Here is a 7,336-nt window from a genome sequence, read left to right on the forward strand (position 1 = left end):
ATAAATCAAAGCAAATTTGATAAAGCACTCATTTTCAAGTTTTCATTCATATATGCAATTCTAATTATAAAGTCTCTATAATCAATACATTTATGCATTTTCATAGACCTAAGATAACATACAAACTCATAGAAGTCTCCATTTATACTTTTAGAGCTCTTAATTTTTGCCTAGATTTGCCATTATCTTCATAAATATTCAATGAAACCACAAACAAAGGTACTACAACTTTTGGAATCTATTCAAATTTTAAAGAAAAAAAATCAGCAGCGATTCCATACAACAGAAAGGATATCAATCCCTTACTTTCTTTTGCTTTTTGTATTAGTTGTTTGAAAAACACTAGAAGCTGACAGGAGGTTTTCTATATATTGTCCAAGAACTTGGTTTTCTGATTTTAGCTTCAGATTTTCTTCCTTAATTGCATCTACTCTTGCTGAGAGAACTTCAAGTGTGTGTTGGAGTTTCAACACTTGATTAATAAGTCATGTTTTTTCCTCCAGTTCCACCTGATTTTCAGCCAATGGCACCCGTGTCAGTATTCATCATCTTGGGTAAAAACCTTTTAGGTCTCAGATACAAAACCCCTGATGAATGGTCTGCTGCTTGTAGCACCAAGAGAGGGGAGGGGATTCAGAAGAAGACGCCCGAGGCTGGGGCACTTGGACTAGAAGACACCTACAACTCCCTTGAATTCATTTTTAAATGGACCTCTGATTGTTGTGTATGGATTTAAGAGTAAGTCTGCATCCACATGATATCAAAAAGTTAATTTCATTTCATTTATTTTATTTTCATTAGATTCTTGTTTTGGGGGAATTCCTTTAATAATTTTCAAAAAAATTTTCAAAAAAATTTTACTAGTTAAGAGAAGTAATCTTTGTTTTTTTTAGTTGATATAAAATATATCTTAAACTGAACAAAAATAATTGTCTTAATTTTAAAGCCTGTTACATCAAACATGTTTTAAGGTGAGTGCCTTTCCTCAACATGTTAAAAAAGAAAATACATCTGTCATATATCAAACATGATATTTATTGCTGTGAACATAGTCCCAAATATTACAGATTTGGTCAATTGTGTGAGAAAGAGCAAGAGCCTTCAGGAAATCAGGTGAGAGAAATAGGAGTGGCAAAGAAACTCATGACTCATACTAGGAAGATGTATATTCCTGGGGGCAAGAGGTAAAGTGCAGAGAAAGCAGCTAGAAAAGATAATGAGTGGTAGACTAGAGACAAGTATAAGGGTACACTGAGAGGAGTAAATATGGACATAATTTGGATGAATAAATTATAGTACTAAATCTTATTATGGGCAAATAACTATAGACATTAATAATTTTAAAAGAACAACTAAATATATCACTGTATTAATATAAAGTATACAACTGTGCAAGCTACTAGAAATTATCTATAGATGAATACATATTCAATGCAATTGCAAAAAGCAAAACACATACAAATTAGAAAAAGGATAAATAGGAATAAGGTGTGGAAGCCATGCTGCTTTACCTAATTATTTTTATGTAATTATTTTTAAATGAACATTATATTTAGAAAGAATAAATGAAAATACCTTGTAGAAAAAGAAATTCATAAAATATAACTGCTTTAATGATTTTCAATAATCATGAAGAAAAGTCTTCGTGGTAACCAATCTTAAACAGACACTATGATTGGAAGGAAAGAAAATACAGGTTTATAAAATTAGTGAGTTAATATATGAAGAGTAGCCTCAGTATATCCCTACAATAAGGCCATAGCATTTGATAAGATGTCCACTATATTAGAACAGTTTATAATATAAAATATTACATTGTAAAATGAGGCTTGAAGCTGTAATATAAATAAGAGAAACTATACACACATATATACCATTTAGCTACATAAGTGAAGGATTCTGGGAGCTTACATGCTGGGGAGCAGGGGTGCTGCAGAGCATGTCCTTGTGGCCTCGCCTAAAGGGTATTATATAACATCTAAATAATAGAGGTCCATGGAAACATGTACATAAAACCTAGTAGTCCATATCCTTAGAAACAAAGCATCCTAAATAACACCAACAATGTCATCAGGGAGTCTTGCCTTGGAGACATGAAGTCTGGTCAGTTTCAACTTCAAGGCAACACTCTTAATTATGACAGATGTATTTTGGGCTTCAAAAGGGAAAACCCCTCTTGGATCCCCTGAAACCTTCTCCTGCAAGGTGGAGGCACTTTGTGTGGCTGATGAATTCTCTTTCAGGGCTCCAGGGAGCGCCGTAGAGTGAAAGGCTTCTCGGACTCCTGCTTTTTAAACCCGCGGATGCTGCTGTCCGAATGGTGATGTATCTTATTCTTTTACATTTGTTCTATTGCTTTAATGTTTGAGCTAGTCATTTAATTGTAATCATTTAATTTCTTTAATATTTTCTTAATTTTGCTAGTAAAAATAAAATTAGCTTTTGAATTCTGAAGTAGTGTGAGACTGTCTATTTCTTTTATTCAAATCTGACCCTATCAATTAAGCAAAAGATACACACACACACATACACACACACACACACAAACATAGATCTTGTCATATAAGGTACTGAAGACTGATTTCTCTTTATAGTTTTGTTTTAATATGAGATATGAAAACTTCCTACCCAGCTTACTACAATTAAATAAAGTCGTACATACAAAGTATAATTTTGTTTTGTCTTGTTTCCCTAACTAAATCCTTTAGAAAATGCACCATTTGAGAGGAGATATATCTGTAAATCACTATGCCATGTTTAATATGTACACAATGAATGTTTGGAAGACAATTCTAGAAATAAAATTTTCATCTGAACTAGTATCTTCTAAATCCCAATATGTATATGGTTGTCCAAATACCAATGAAAAATATAAACATGAATCAATAGAGTCTTTGGCCTTAATCCATTATCACTGTGCTTCCACAAGCTAGGAAAAAACAAAGAAAACTATTGTTAATTAGCAGGTAGGTATAAATGTATGCATCTATAAGTACCTCCTCATGATGCCAAAATACAATCAATATTTATTTGCATATTTATGTGTGATACTTTGCTAGATGCTCTGAAGAATAGATAAGAATAAACAAACCCTTCTCTTAATAGTTTTATTGTAGAGAAAGAAACATTCTACATAGACTCATTTGATTTTAAAAGAACCACATCAAATTAATCTTTGATTCTTTTAAATTTACATCTTAAATATACTGTCTCAACTCATTCTTTTGCTACAAATGATTCATGCATAGTAAACACAGTACTGAAAGATTTTCTAACAATATGTAGGAGAGTTAATCATCTGGGTTTACATTTAAAAGTATTTATTAAGCCCTGCAAATATCCTTTTTTAGTTTTTTTCATGCTGTAGATTTATTATTGCCAGAAGCCTTCTGCCAAATTTGGAAAACAACTATCTATCTATTTCTAAACTACTGAAGGAAATGTGCTATAGCTAGTGCTTCATTTATCTACACACAGGCACGCACACCTACATATTTGTTAGTTAAGTTTAAAGTTAGAGAGACATAGTATATTTACTCAGAAATTAAGCTCTGCTGCTTTTAATGGAGAACATACACTACTTTTTAAACAGATTGTTTTTCTATGTAATTAAAAAACAAAATCATGTTTAATCACAGATAAATGATCAAAATTTTAACTGTCTTAGCAAAATGACCTCACATTATCAAGAGACGTCTCTGTATTATTCAATGGTTTGTACCTCACTGAAGTGATCCAACCTGCTAATATGCCCATTTACTTACATCCATATAGCCATGCTCTAAATAATTGATGTGCCTAAATGACTTCCTATTATAGTGATTCAGTGTTCAATACACATCAATAAGATTGTATACCAAATTGGAGGTTGCTAAGTAATCATTTAATTTCTTTTGCCGTGTGAAGTTACTGTAATATTTCCCCATTTATTGGAGTAATTGAAGGCATAAAGCCATCCAGATTTGTTTTAATTGTAAGATGCATAGATGTCATGGAAATACTTTTCTAGGTATGACTCTCAGGAGAGTATTTCTCACATCTTTGTTCCTCAAAATATAGATCAGTGGATTCAGCATTGGCATTACAATGGTGTAGAACACAGATGCCACCTGTGCCTGGATCAGGGAGACATGTTATCAGGCTGTAGATACATGAAAATCAGGGACTCTTAGAAAACAGTTCCACCCAGGAGGTGGGATGCACAGATGAAGACAGATTTCTGCCTGCCCACTGCAGACTGGATCCTCAGGATTGCAGAGATGATGGGCATGAAGCTGAGAGCTGACCTGGATCACTGTGATCATTCCCAGATTGCCCATCACTGTGACTCCATAGATGAAAAGGAACACCAGGGAGAGGAAGGCGCTCAGTTTGAGGAGCTCTGATAATCCCGGAGAATGAACTCTGACAGAATGCTGCAGTTTCCTTTCTCCATTTGCTACTATATTTCAGGTTCAGGAAAAACACAAAATTTTTTGCCTATCACCTAGGGAAAAGCTAATGGAGAAAAGGTGATTTTATATTAACTTCAGGAAATGTAATATTGATACTAAACCCTGTTTTTATGAGTTATAAAAAAAATACAATTTTCAAGTTATTCCAAATGTGAAATACCTCAGTGCAGCTCACTGATCAAAAATAATTTTAGCATCAAGAAAAACTTTACATGGGATTCCACAATTACTACCACAATAGAATTAATTGAAATATTCTATTATGTTAGGCAGTTTGATGGACAAGAAATATAGTCAATGACATGCTTTATGGCCACATGGAAATTGACACCTGTTCCCTGGTAAACTTAATAAGCTCTGTCCAATCAGTGCTACACCTCTTGTGATACTATATAATACACACTTTGTTTTAGTTGATTCTAATGGTAACATAAATTTACCCAGGTGAGGTTCTCTGCAATCCCATTGTTGGGGAGTGTGATATCTTAGATTGCAAGATGATTACACAACTGGTTCATACATGTGTGCAATGAAAGTGGAGTGAAGAAAAACTTGACTTGAAGTCATGCAACATGGAATTTTTTTCCCATATATTGGACTAAATTTAAAGAAATGGGAATAAAGAGTGGTCTTATGTTAGGTTTTCTCTTCTACTTAATCAAAATGTATGTGCATTATTTCCCTGCCCCAGAGATAAAAGAGGAATATAAACTTTGAAACTAATCTTACAAATTTCTAGGCCAATAGTAGGGAACTAATTTGTGGTAAACACAATAGAAAGCTCAAGAGAATACATTTCCTTTCTCAAGCAGTGAGAGTTCACATGGGCCTGACTCCCCATGACCAGTTCATGTATATATTACTTCAACCTTCAGAATTAAGATGGCATTTAGGGAGCATCTCCATGGTCAATTTTACTAGATTTCAAGAAAAAAATTGATGTGGAAGAAGGAGGAAAGGGGCAGAAAGACGGAAAGAATAAGAAAAGATATACCTTCATTTTTAGTCTGTATTCTTTCTCACAGTGATAGATGTTCTCTAATGTGTGGTGTTCAGATGATATTGTCCCAATTTTCCACAGATTATCTCTTAATGCCAAAAGAAGTATTTCATGCCATAAGTGCACCACAATTTGGACTCTAAGAGTTCTCTAATTAGAAGAGCTGAGTTAGACCTACTTTTAGAATACATTTTGCTCAGAAAATGTATTCATTTCCATTTTCAAGTAACGTGAATCTACTTTTAGCTAATAAAACTGATGGACAGCTAAGACAAACATAGGTTTGTTTTAGCTAACAAACCTATGGTCCTTAAGTATTCAGAGTGTGTACATATAGTTAAAACTTTATAACTTAATTAAGCTCTTGGGAATGGGTACCTTGAATTCCCCAAATAACAATTATTCTGTATGGAATAAAAAAAGTAAAAAATATATAAATAAAACAACTATGGAAGGTACAAGATGCAAACAATTAATCTCTATGGCATATCATCAGGAAATTCTTTTCTTAATCCTAACCAGGGAAACAATTATTTTAAACCACTGGAGGCACCTAACAAATTTCTTGGTGCATTATGGAATTCTATATTCCAGTAATGTGTATGTGATTGCTCAACTGTGTATGTGATTGCCCAACTGTGTATGTGATTACCATTCTGAAATTATATGCATATTTCTTATGAACTTTCTCTTTCTAATGGTATGACAAAATCTCCTATCTTCATGCAAACTATAGGGTCTAAAGCCACATGAGAACTCCTACAAATACAAGAAAGAAAATGAGCCTCCTGGCCAGAAAATTATATGAATAGCTTATACAACTGAGCATGTATGTGCTAGAACCTATACTAAATTTATATAAGTATCCACTCATTTACTTTTCCTATTATCCCACCCAAATATCTTAAATCTTATATAAGATTAAGCAGTTTAATAATCATAAGGCCTGAAAAAAATGTCAGTTCTCGTTTGTCACTGTCTCAGATGACTGAGGCCCAGAGAGGTGTAACTTGGCCAAAGCCAAAGTCTAAACATCATGTTTTCCCTATCAAATGGCCTGGAGCCAGTGCTGGGGCTGAGTTTCCCTAATGAATCCCTAATACTGGCAGCCATTAAATGAGACCACCTCAAATATCTGTGTTAGATATGCTCTTATTTATAATGTAAATCTAGTCCACAGTATTCCAACATATGTCTGTGTATCCCAACATATGTCTGTGTATCCCTGAGGGTACTCAAAGACTTTTCAATGCATACATGAACAAAAAGGAGTTTCCAGGAAAGCAGTTTTCATGTTCACATCTATCATAAAATGCATTCTGGTGTTCCTTCCCACCTTCCCCTTCAAAATTTACAAAATAGGAAAGGTATAACCAGCCTATATATGGTGGTAACCTCCATGAGTAAAAACCTGTGTACCCAAAACAAAGGTAAAACTTGGATATATTGTTCTTCATGAGACCTTCTTTAATATTTAATTCTTCAGTCAAAGGGCCTTAAATCATGGCTAGGCTTTTTGCCTTTTTTGGTTTCATATATAAATTCTTTTAGGTCAAAGTATGACATTAAACTTCCAGTTTTTCTCCCAAGATGCTCTCTTTTTTGTCAAAGATTCACAATGTCTAATCCACTCTAAACTTTAGGTCTTCAGTTTTCACCTGCACCAAAGAGAGGATATGGCTCTAGATGCTTCACCCTCTACTAGAAGTACCTGCTGTTACTGGTTACTCACTGCTTGTGTTGTTCAGTTGTCTAATGTCCTTAGCTATCTGATGGGTCCCAGTAAATTTGTGATTTTGTAGAATATCTAGTTTTATGTGCTGTAAGAGTGGAAGCAAATCTCTTTCTAGATTCCTGCCTCTTAAATTGAAGGCAGAAGTCA

At 33.9% G+C, this 7,336-nt stretch overlaps 1 pseudogene; it reads right to left on the minus strand.

The window, feature by feature from the left end:
• Positions 1-302: 302 nt before the first annotated feature.
• Positions 303-591, minus strand: LOC119518029 (annotated as a pseudogene).
• Between the last annotated feature and the right edge of the window lie 6,745 nt (positions 592-7,336).

The sequence above is a fragment of the Choloepus didactylus genome, chromosome 21 (genome assembly GCF_015220235.1).
Source record: "Choloepus didactylus isolate mChoDid1 chromosome 21, mChoDid1.pri, whole genome shotgun sequence".
Taxonomy (NCBI): Eukaryota; Metazoa; Chordata; class Mammalia; order Pilosa; family Megalonychidae; genus Choloepus; species Choloepus didactylus.